Here is a 12,345-nt window from a genome sequence, read left to right as displayed (position 1 = left end):
ACAACCCTCTTGTTTTTAATTTCACTTCCACGTCCATTCCAAGAGGTCTGCTGTTGCCAATTCCAGAGTCTTTGGAGATTCTGCAATACATATTGGGCTTCTTCTTGGCTTCTTCCACTGCTGGTTCAACACTGAGTTTTCTTTAGATTTTTTGCTTTAGACTCTACCACTCATCCAGCTTTCAAAGTTTTGCTGCAGTTGTCTCTTTTTTCTTTGTCCTTGTGGTTTTGTGCCCTTCAGATATTATTGTTTTCTGATGTTTTCGTGTAGTTTTGAGAGAGAGTAAAATAAATAGAAATGTACCCGCAGATCTCCTTTGTTTTCCTAAGTATTTAAAAAAATCACGACAATTAAAAACTACATGAGGCCCTAGGGGTGACCTGGCGGAGCGGAAGTCACTCTGTGAGGCAGTGGCAACGAGGAAAAGATGAACAAGTTTGACACATTGAAAGATGAGGACAGTGGAGACCATGATCAGAATGAAAAAATAGCACACAGAAAGATGGTGAGAAGGAAAAAAACGGAATGAGACAAGAGTCAGAGCAGTGGCAGGAGGAAGGCTGTTGTCCCTGGACCAGCAGAGCAGCCCCTGCAACACAGTTACACCTTTTGGGACTCCAGGAGAACCCCCGGCCGTCCCACCAGCTCACAGAGCTATGAACAGCATATCAAACAAATTGGCACCTTTGCCTCCCAAGCAGTTCAGGAGGTTTTACAGCCATATGGTAGGTATATCCCTGGGACCTGACAGGCCACAGTAACTTCCATCTCTTCAAAGAAGAAATTAAACCCATGTGGGAGGATGATACAAATAAAAATGGTGGCAAATGGATTATTCGGCTGCAGAAGGGCTTGGCATCTCATTGCTGGGAGAATCTCATCCTGGCCATGTTGGGGGAACAGTTCATGGTTGGGGAGGAGAAGTGTGGGGCTGTGGTCTCTGTGTGGTTTCAGGAGAACATTATTTCCATATGGAATAAGACTGCCAGAAACCAAGCAACCACAGGCCGAATCCAAGATACGCTTCCGTGACTGCTTCACCTACCGCCCAACACCGTCATGGAATACAAACCCCATACCAACAGCATCAAAATGCCAGGCGGCCTGAGCCCCCCAAAACTCATTTTTCAAAACCTCTGGAAGCTGCTGTTGGATGTGCCATGACTCTCCCTCTCTGGATGGCACCATCATTGAAGCTGAAATCATTGGAGTCTCTTGTTCTGTTGGCGTGCTCCCTGGAAGATCCTTCTGCCCTGGACAAGAGGAATTGGAAGGACATTTATGTTTTAAGAACAGGCCAACACACAGCAGCTACGACAACTGAGACCACTTACTAAATGGTGCTAAACTAAAAAGAAAAAGAAAAACAAAATGAAACATGAATTTTAGATTAAAACAAGTCATCACTATCTAAGAAAATGTAGCTATCGTCCCTCCCCCCTGCCATGGATTCCATATTCACCTCTCCAGAGGTGGACAGAAGTAACTATTTGATTATTTTTCCAGTCTTTCTCCTGTGTGTTTACGTACACGTATACATGTATAAACTTCAAAAGATAATTGTGGGGGCCAGCCCGGTTGATCAGGCAGTTGGAGCTCTATGCTCTTAACTCCGAAGGCTGCCGGTTCGATTCCCAAATGGGCCAGTGGACTCTCAACCACAAGGTTGCCAGTTTGACTCCCACAAGGGATGGTGGGCTGCGCCCCTTGCAACGAGCACGGCAACTGGACCTGGAGCTGAGCTGTGCTCTCCACAACTAAGATTGAAAGGACAACAACTTGACTTGGAAAAAAGGCCTGGAAGTACACACTGTTCCCCAATAAAGTCCTGTTCCCCTTCCCCAATAAAATCTTTAAAAAAAATAACTGCGATCATACCAAATGTATGGTTTTCTGATTTGTTTTATTTTTTTGCCTGCTTTTTTTTTTTTTTTTAAACTTGGTGATCTTTCCACATGCATGCATGTAGTTCTTTCCGATTCTTTAAACAGCTGAATAATATTCTAGAATAACGATGCCATATTTTACTTAACATCTCTTCTATTTAGGATCATTTAATTTGTTTTCAATTTTGCTGTATTATAACAATGCTGTGGTGAACGTATTTGAAACAAACTTTTTTCCATACATACAAGTCTTTCGTTTTTAAGAAATGTCTAGTGGATCCTAACCTCGGTCTGTGTTTTCCAAATTTAACTCAATTTCATTCCTTTTCTTGATTTTTTTTCCATATGTGCTTAACACATGTACTGTTATACACGTAATTTTCCCCTTTAAATTAACTAATTTAAATTTTATTTTAAATAAATTTATAGTATTTATTTCTACTTATTTATATAAATAGGAAATGAATGTCACTTGCCATAAATAGATGGTAACTATAAAAGTAAATGCACATTTAATAAAAACAATTCTATTGAATTCTAAGTGCATGTGATTGCCTATTCTCTCTGCTAAAATGGATAACAAAATGTTACAGAGGTGTTAAAGTTTATTAGTAACAAACCAAAAATTTTCTCCCTCGACTCTTCTAAAAATGAAATTTAACAGAACATATTTTCACTATGCAATTCAATATTATTTAATCCCATGTTCACACACTACTTAAAATCACGTCATATGCCATTAGTTGGTGAACTCTCTTTCTAGTCCAATATTTATACCACCAGCAGGATTATTTTCCTTCACTGCTTCACCATGTCACCTCTTTGCTCAAAGATTCTTTAGATCTTCATTGCTCAGAGAATAACGTGAAAATCTTAAGACTTAAAACTCATCACCTGATCTCAACCAGCCTCAGTATGGGCTGTCCCTGTGTCTTTATTGCTCTTTGAGTTTCTATAGGATTACTATGTACACAAATGTCCTTTGTTGTGACATTCCAGCTTTATGTCTTCTCCTGAATTCTGGTTATTGTGTCTTCTCTAGTACACCATTACTTCCTTTGGGCAAGATCTGTCTTTTATCTTATAATTTCTTATGCACTTCACCATGCCAAGCACACTGCCTTGTACATGATAGATGCTCCATCAACATAAGGTATTTATTTACTTCTAGGCTTTATGTGTTACCACAAATTAAGCCTTCATTACACAAAAGCTTAGTAGAGATGATTTGATTATCAAGCCATCTAAATTCTCAGGATAGCACAATTGAGATTCTTCTGTATAATACTGCAACGTTAGAAAACACAACCGAAGGACTTTCTAGTGATGACAATTTTCTACCGGTTTTGAAGTGCACGTCCATCATATTTGTTTCCATAATTTGAAAGTCTAAGCTCCCATAACTTTTAATGAACTAGTTGATTTTCATGTTTCTGAGTCGCTTTTGGAACACATTTCATCTTAATAAGAATAACTCATCAAGCAAGAAAGCCAGCAGGCTCCTCATTATCATGCTCTGCATATAGGAGTTTATCTTTTGGCTGCCAAACTTGAATTCCACACTGTCTGACTTTAGAAAATGGATTGTTTTTAATGGGTGAGTTCGAGTGACAAAGGCAGAGAGCAAGCCAGTGGCCTGTCCTCTCAGTTGATAGGATTAGATCTGAATGAATAAAGACATGCGATGGGCTGCAGACGGTAGGGGAAAGTCTGCAGGGCACATGGGCACTTCTGAGAAGCATTAACATTCTCTGTCTGCTGTACTAACTCTTTAAAATGCCATTTGCATTGACGATGGTGTAATTGACATTGCTCCCAGAGGAGCTCACAGGATTGTGGGGAGATGGAATCAAAGAAAATTCGTCTCTTCTCAAGGTTTTCCTCTAGCTACAAAAATGCAGAGAAACAGGGACTCTTGTTATGGGATGATGTCATATTAATAAAAAACAAACAGGCACAGAAATCTATTCATCATCACAAATTTCCCAGTAGCCTTTTTATGTCATCCTACATTATTTTTCTAATTGACATTCATCAAGCATTGGCCTCTATGCTTGATACTATTTTTTGTACTAAATATCTGTTAAGATTCTTTATGATTCATTTTCCCGCATTGATCTCTCTTTTAAAACAGTTAATTTTTGTAGTTCTAGCAATAACTTAATGCCCCAAGCACTCATGCACCTGTATGAGAGAGGCTTGTGCAGAGGACTCAGTATTCAGTCTCTGCTAAAACAGAACATGAATGACCATGACCTTCTAGGGGTCAAAGAACAAGCACAGTATGTCAAAACTATGCTATAGAAAGACACATACATAAGTATGAATAAGGGTTTAAATAAAACTGCCAGATTTTCAACAAGGTCAGTTGTGATGTATTTACTCCCTAGATTTGTGCTGGATCAGTATGTTTTAGCAAAATTTTGATTCAAGGAGACAAAGGGCTGCCCCTTTCCTCAAGGAGGAAATGAGTTGATAATACACATCATGTTTCAAAGCTCCAGGAGAGAGCACAACCTTAATTAGCTTTCCCTCTGCCCTGTCCTACTCCCCTCACTTCCCTTTTCCTGAGACTACAGATTCAATAAATAACCCCTTCTCAGGCTCTGCTTCTAGAGAGCCTAAACTAAGACATTAGGTCAGGGAAAATCATTAATATCCATGCTAGACAACAACTGAGATCTTTTTCTCTACCTCTCAAGGTAGAGAAATGTTGGTCTCATTCTTCTCTCGGAGACAACTCCCTTAACTTGTGCAGCCTCTGGTTCTTATTTTTCTTGCCAATTCCTCTGCCTTTTTCTGACCTCTAAGTATCGAGATACTGGAATGCTCAATTCTCAGTCCTCTTGTTTCTAATCTATCCTCATTTCCTAAAGAATACACTCATGGTTTCAAATAGCTATCATTGATAAATTCCAAATTGGCATCTCCAAGACCCTCTCTCCCGGAGTCCCAGACTCATATGTCCAACTGCCTCCTTGGCATTTCCTCTTAGATATCTAAAAAGTATCTTATACTTAATAGAAATCTTTATCCTACTCTCCAAATCCATCTCTCCCTAAGTCTTCCCCATGATGAGAAGGAAAGGTTCTGGCTGATCAAATATTTTATTAGAGTGATCCTATTGCAGCAAATATCACGGCCAGTCTGCCTGCTCATCTTCTGTGAAACTCAAACTGCCACTTACAAAGTCATATTGGTATCACATTGTACAATCAAGGCTGGTTCTCATGCAGATAAAACTTACCAACCCAGATGAAGGTGAAAAATGTGAATAGATCCTGCTTGATTTTCTTATTTCATGGGATGGGAAATAAGCAAGAAGGCAGAACATGATGAGACAGGGCCATGAAGAAGCAGAGACCTCCATCTAGTGTAGCAGCCTGCACTACTGATGTTTTGAGCTGGAAAATTCTTTGTCGTGGGAGGCTGTCTGTGTGTTGTAGGGGGTTTAGCAGTATCCCTGGCCTCTACCAACTAGAAGCAAGTGTTATACCCCACCCCCTGCCCAAAGTCATGGGAATAAAAAATGTCTCCAGACATTTCAAATCTTCCTCTACAGCCAAAATCTCCCTTAGTTGACAACTTCAGTATAAGATAATTAATATGTGGATGTTAGACTGTCACCAAACTCCCGAACCATCTATAACCCTTCTTCCTGTGGAGAAATCCATTAAGGTCTGAAGAGAAGTGTGGAAGCTTTTTTGTCTAGCTCTACCTAGAAATAACTTAAGTTTCTATTTTGTGGAACAAGGTAATACTACAAGGGGGAAAAAGTGTAAGGAGATGTTTCTATGAAGCTTTAATATATAGTTTTACAGTAGTTTGAGGTGTAGCCTCTCCCTTTCTGTCCAAATAGGTGTTGTTAGGCTCATCTTTCCAAATTGACTTGTTAAAAGATTTAAATCTAAAAACCTGTGCTATTCATTTAAAGTATCAGCCAAATATGGCAAACAAACTGTCTGCTTATTTGTCAGTTTGTAGTGGTTCAGGAAACAAAGGTATTTTTTTCTCTCACTTAATTCTGCTTTAATTGTAGAAGGCTTCTCTCTCTATTTGAGTTGTGTGGTATCTATGGAATTTAGGAATAGTAACCAACTTTCTTCAGTATTCCATCCTTGTTTTGCTTAATTTGGCTTTTAGCCTGGTAGATGTTTACCTTTTGTTTGATGGAAAACCAAACCAAACCAAACCTAACATAGCTTCATGCCCAGTTTTCACGATATTGTCAATTCTATTGTTTAATACTTCCATGAATTCGTTTAGTCATTAATTTCATTTATCTATTTCAGTCAATTGTTATGGTATTTTTTTTTTTTTCAATCTATTTCATATTTGATTTTCTGGTCTTCTTTCATAAAGTTTAAGTATTCTGGATTTTCTGTTGAGGAGTGCTATAAAATTAATGTTTCCCCCCGCCCCTTTGTTTCTACTAGTTAGTCACTTTGAGAGTTATGATCTCCTAATTTTTCAATATGATATTTTCTACTTAATGTTCTTAATATATCAATCATTCCTTGAGGATATGTATCTATCTATCTATCTATCCATCCATCCATCCCAAAATTAAGAGACATTTATCCAGATTCAATGTTTACTGGCAGAGGTTGTGTGCCTATGATTTCCTATGATTCTCTGCTTGTTAAATTCTTGTATTAAACCAACATAAGAAAGTAGCTTATTTCCCAGTGCTTTACAGATTTAAATATAGGGACTCTTAAACCCTACTGCCTAATGTTTTGAACTAATTCTATATACATACTCCAGTACATATGCATACTTCTTTCAAGATCTTCCTTGTTAACTTTTCTAAACCACATTCTTTACTTGCAGAGACTACATCATCTAGGGGAGATGTATTTCTGTTATCCTTCCTTCTATTTCTCTTATTTATATTTTTGAGAGTTGTCCTTCCCAAAAAACAAACATAATTCTAGCTATTTTTAAATGGGATTTAATATTTTGAAAGCAATTAGAAAATTTTACAAGTATTGGGATGCCAGAAGCACATCACTGCTGCATTTGGGAATTAAAATTAAGTGTGTTTCAACTTTGTGTCACTTGGTCAAACTTGAATATATGGAATGGGAATATCTAGTTGGCTGGGGTCCGTCATGTGCCTCGGTAGAATGTGGGACCATTTGACTCCTTCCCCTGCAGTACAGGGAAACAGGGCACTATCTCCCACAAGAACACACCTGTTATAGGTTGAATTGTATCCTCTTTAAAGCTACCTTGAGGTCCTAACCCCCAGTATCTGTAAAGGTGACCTTATTTGTTAATAGGGTCTGACGTAATCCAGTTAAGATAAGGTAAAATAGATTAGAGTGGACTTTACTCCAAAGACTGATGTCCTTATGAGAAGAGGGAAATTTGACACAGATACACGGGGAGAATACCATATGATGATGGAGGCAGAGATTGGAGTGATGTAGCTGCAAGCCAAGTGACGAGAATTGTGTATAGCTACCAGAAGATAGGAAGAGGTAAGGAAGGATTGACCCTGAGAGCCTTCAGAGAAAACATGGGCTTGCTCACACCTTGGTTTCAGTCTTTTAGACTTCAGAACTGTGAGAGAATAAATTTATGTTGTTCTAAGCCATCTGGTTACTATAGTCTTGGGAAACTAATACAACACACAATGGTGGAATTCTTATAAAATTGTAGGGGGATACCAGACAACTGCAGAAATCCAAAGGTCCAGTAAGAAGAGGGTACAAGGAGACATTATTCTGTCCGGTTCTAGGTTCTTGTGCTGTAAGAACCTTTGCTATAGACGTCTTTGTCACAAACATTTTCACCATGTAACTGATTGGCTGTAAAAAAGATTACAAAAAATTACAAAAAGTTAAAGAGGGACATTAAACAGGACATAACAAAAGTAAAAAGACTCTATTGTGAAATACTAAATATTGACTACATTTAAAATGTGTGTAGATTCATGGCGATACTGTGCAAATAACTGATTATTTTGTGGATTGTACCTAAGCACTTGTCTTTGTTGTATGGGAAATGTAGGTTCAACTCTGTGTCCTCAAAGAAGGCCCTCAGCTTCTCTTTCTCCTCCCAATGTAGTGTATTTCAAAATAAGGAACAGACTCTTGGGGCAAATCATCGTCATGGGGAAGCTATGCTAACTATTTTAAGACCACCACCACATCTACTTGTCACTGTGTCGACCATTATAAGGGCTAAAATTTACATATAAAAATGAGAATACCTGTGAGAACTTCATCAATGGAGTAATGAAACCAAACTGACAATTAGCTTTAATACAGTCAGCTGAAGGCAGTTGAAACCAACCAAACAAAACTCAAATCGTCAACTAGTTATTGTACCTGTTTTACGGCAAAATTGCTTTACGGCCTTTTAGTTTTGCCAGAAAAATCCTTGCAGGAAAGATGCTTCTGGCAAAAATATTGGACTGGATTCTGTCCATCTCCAAGTAGCACTCTCTTAGTAGATGAATACACATCCAGTCTTCTCATTGCTATAGATCCTGGATCTCTCAGGCACCTGACTAGAGAGGAAGAGAAATGAAATGTCTTCCTATTTTCCCTCTGGGTTGTGCTGTGTGATGAACCAAAGATGGGTAAAGGATTTTATTTTTCTTTATCCAGTTTTATAAGTTGTAGTACTGTGAGAAACTGTTACTAGATTTTGACAATACCATATCTATTTATCTTTATTCTAGGTTCTTTTTAGTTGTTATTATGTTTGGATAGTCATAAGAATATTTTTGTGTGTGAGAAGTTAGGAGGCTCTATGTCACAGACACCTGTTTAAACACCCCCATTACTTCTATCTTTTACATTATATGCCTAAGTGAAGAAGTTCAGTGAATAGGGCAAAATTTACACCAAGCAAGATACTGTGTCATATTGTGATAGCTAAAATTTTGTCAGCTTTTATTTTCTTTTTTCTATGAGATAAGTTGCCTATTTCTAAAGACTTCTAAGTTATCTAGAGATATCTTATGTGGGCACTACAGTCTTAATTAACAAATTATAGAACTGCAAATGTTCTCTTCTATAATACTTTGGTTTGTTAATCTTTGAATTATGTAATATGTAAATAGCATTCATTCCGCCAATTTGAAGAACTTTTAAAGTAAAATTATGTATTAAAATTCTAAACCAACAGAACCGGTTAAAAGTCAGAAGGATGTAGTTGCTTTTGAACAATAATTGGAATGATTTAATGGAGATAAATTCCTAAACTAGTGTAAGACCATACATACATACTTTTGGACTTGGAAATATTTTTGAGAACATTTGACCAACAATTTTTTAGCTTGAAGTTTATTTCAAATGTGTATCCCAGGAATGTAATTGAAGAAATACCATCTAGTCTAATTTAGAACTTATCCTCTATTTTAAACTTTGAACAGATTTACGAAAATAGGCATTTTAGGGCCATAAAGAAAGTTTTTCAAAAATAAGAACTCTGCCTCTATTTTACTTATGTTGAAGAGAAGTTTTTTGATTAAAAAGCAGAGAAAGCCACTCTTAGCAAATTTCCAGGCGTCTGTTCTCACAGATAGTGTATCTACAGATGACGACTATCCACGATAATTTAAAAAGCAGTGAGACTTGATGAGGGGAAATAGGTATTTTATTTTTGTACTGTTACTACTTTGAGTCAACTCTGCAAAGAAAAACAGAAGAAAAAAACAACAAAAGGACAGAATCATGCATTTAAATGCTCAAAAGGTGTAGGTAAAGTCTGTGCATTGGTTTGCAAATGAAAGGCATTTTCTTCTTCCTACTCACTTTTTCTCCAGACCTCCCTGAACAAGGGGAAAAAAAGTAATTTAGATAGAATATTCAGAGTCAGTAAAAACTGGAATGTGTGGGAACTAGTAAATTTAATTTTAGTTGCTAGGCCTTTTAATACCAGGGTGTGTCCTATGCCCTGTGCCCTCTTAAATAATCCTTTCATGTTACCCAGGACAGATATATTTTGCAAGTGGCATCTCTAACCTTAGCTATGTATTTCTCAGGGGAAAAAAAAATTCATTGATGTTACAATTTGAATGCTACCCATGCTCAACAACTGCCACAGAACATTAGTTTGAAATCTAAATGGAGCCTTGACTATTCTTTTTAGGGTAGAAGAGAAACAAGGCAGTAAAGAAAAAGATGTTTCTCACCCTGAATTTCTATTATGATATTATGATGGAATATAAGAGGATGTAGAGAAAACAAAACATTTTTAAAGGGAGAGAGAATTATCTATAGAAGTCACAGTGCCAGACAACTAGATGACAATAACTAATGCTTATTGAGTGCTTACGGGATGCCAGCACAGCACTAACTGCATCACATACTTTAGCTCATATTTCCTTCCAAAAGCTCTAATATTACCATCTTAATATGACCCCCCATCTAGTATTATCATCCTCATTTTACAGATGAAAACTGAGGCACAGAGAAGGAACTCGGATCCTCACCATGGGTGAACGGTGGGACTAAGATTTGATCCTGCAGTGTCTGCCTCCCTAGATCTTGCTCTCGAATGAATCTCTATTCTCCTGCCTCCTTGCCTTGTAATCACTCCATCTCATCCCATTTACATGTGTATAGGGTGTCAATTTCAGTGACCAAGTGGAAGATTATTTCTAAATTTCCCCATGTGTGATGCTATTGCAGAACAATGAAACTGGACTATAGTGGGCCTTTACTGATCACGTTGCTTAGCATCTCCTCTCTCTCATGTTGGTGTCAGCATCCCAGTTTTGCTTAGGGGAAGTATCCTTCCTTCGTCATAATTGTTCTGGTACCCTGCCTTCCCTTGTCTGAGGGGTGCAAGCTATCTGGATTAAGTCCTTTGTCGCTGGATTGTGAATCTTAAGGGAAATGAGAAAGACTGAAATAGTTGCAGATTTTTGTTGTTGTTGTTTTTTTCTTTCATCCTGACGAGGGCTTCTGGAGGAGACTGGTCTGAGCTCTCTCAGTGAATCATGATTCCCGAAGCTCCTCTAGCTGGGTCCTCTCAGAAATCAGATGTGTTAGCTTTTCTTTCAGTTCTGTGATCTGTTTTGTGTCCCTCCAATACATTCCTTTCTGCCTTATTATAATGATTCTATTTATGGTGCTTGCAATCAAAGAACCTTTAGGGATCCACTGACAATGTGCCTTGGTCATCAGATGGTGGTGGTGTGGGAGAGCCTTCATCACTTTAGAGTGGAACGTCATGACTACGGTTCGCAGCCTGAGGGAAATGTGCCAGCGGAGCTTTAGGCCTGTTGCTGTCTTTCTGTCTGAATTGACAGGAACTTTGTTCTTCCTCACAACCATATGCAATTTTGCGTCAGAAAAGTTAAACAATTTTTGGTAGATGTGGAATTTTGGTACAAATGAATTCTAGTTTCACTCAGAAGCTCCTATTGTCCATTAGAAAGGATTGTAGACAAAAGACAATTAACATCTGGTGTTAACTTCCTCTTATAAAAACTTAAATTCTTATCACAGTCGATTTATCTTTTAAATGAAGATAAAATAATCTTGGTTGACAGATGTGAAATAGCTTAAAAATGGTTAAAATTATGATTACATTCTTGGAGAGGCTAGGTAGATCCATAATACGCCCCTGCTTCCCTCTCCTCCTCTCCCCCCACCCCTGTTTGCCGCTTACTAACCAGCACCACTCACTGCCTCGGTTTCTTGAGTTTGCCAGACTGTTTCAAATATCTCATGTGATTTCCCTGGCTTGGTATGCCCTTTTTCAATATATCCATCCAGCAAACATCTATCAATCTTCCAAGACCTAAGTCCAGAGTCTTCTCTGTGATATAGCCTTCCCCTACTTTTCAAGCTTGGCCAATCAGTTTGTCCCATGATGCTAACCTATGTGATCGTATCTGATTAGAACATGCATTACACACTATTTCAATTATTTGACTACATGTTTGTTTCCACCATTTAATCATGAACTTCCATAGGGCCACCCCTTGAATTTTTGCATCTCTAGTACATTTTGTGGTACTGAAAATGCTTAGTAAATATTAAGCACAACTTGATAAAATTCCCAAGAAAATTTGTGACTTAAAAGAACTCTATGACTGGTGCTTTGTACACTTCAAACTTACTTGGAAAATGTTAAAATCATCCCATAAATGGTATGTTTTATACATCATTTTTCCTTCATTATTAATATATTTTTGGATTACTTACTAAGTGTCTCAGTCTGTTCAGGCTGCTGTAACAAAAATAATATAGACTGGGTGGCTAATAAAGAACAGAAATTTATTTTCCACAGTTCTGGAGGCTGGAACTCCAAGACAGGAGTGCCAACATGGTTGAGCTCTGATGAGGACCCACTCTGGGTTGCAAACTGCCGTCTTCTCATTGCATCCTCACCTGGCGGAGAGCAGAGAGGACACAGTCTATCTGTGTGACTCTTATAAGAGCACTGATCACATTCATCAGGGCTCCTCTCATGATCTCATCTAATCGTA

The 12,345-nt window shown here is 38.0% G+C and overlaps 1 pseudogene; it reads left to right on the top strand.

The window, feature by feature from the left end:
• Nucleotides 1-427: 427 nt before the first annotated feature.
• LOC109451590 (eukaryotic translation initiation factor 4E type 2 pseudogene) lies at nt 428-1,164 on the top strand (annotated as a pseudogene).
• Nucleotides 1,165-12,345: the final 11,181 nt, after the last annotated feature.

This window comes from Rhinolophus sinicus, chromosome 5 (genome assembly GCF_057876585.1).
Source record: "Rhinolophus sinicus isolate RSI-liver-muscle chromosome 5, RSI-T2T, whole genome shotgun sequence".
Taxonomy (NCBI): Eukaryota; Metazoa; Chordata; class Mammalia; order Chiroptera; family Rhinolophidae; genus Rhinolophus; species Rhinolophus sinicus.
This window is presented reverse-complemented; position numbering and strand designations above follow the sequence as displayed.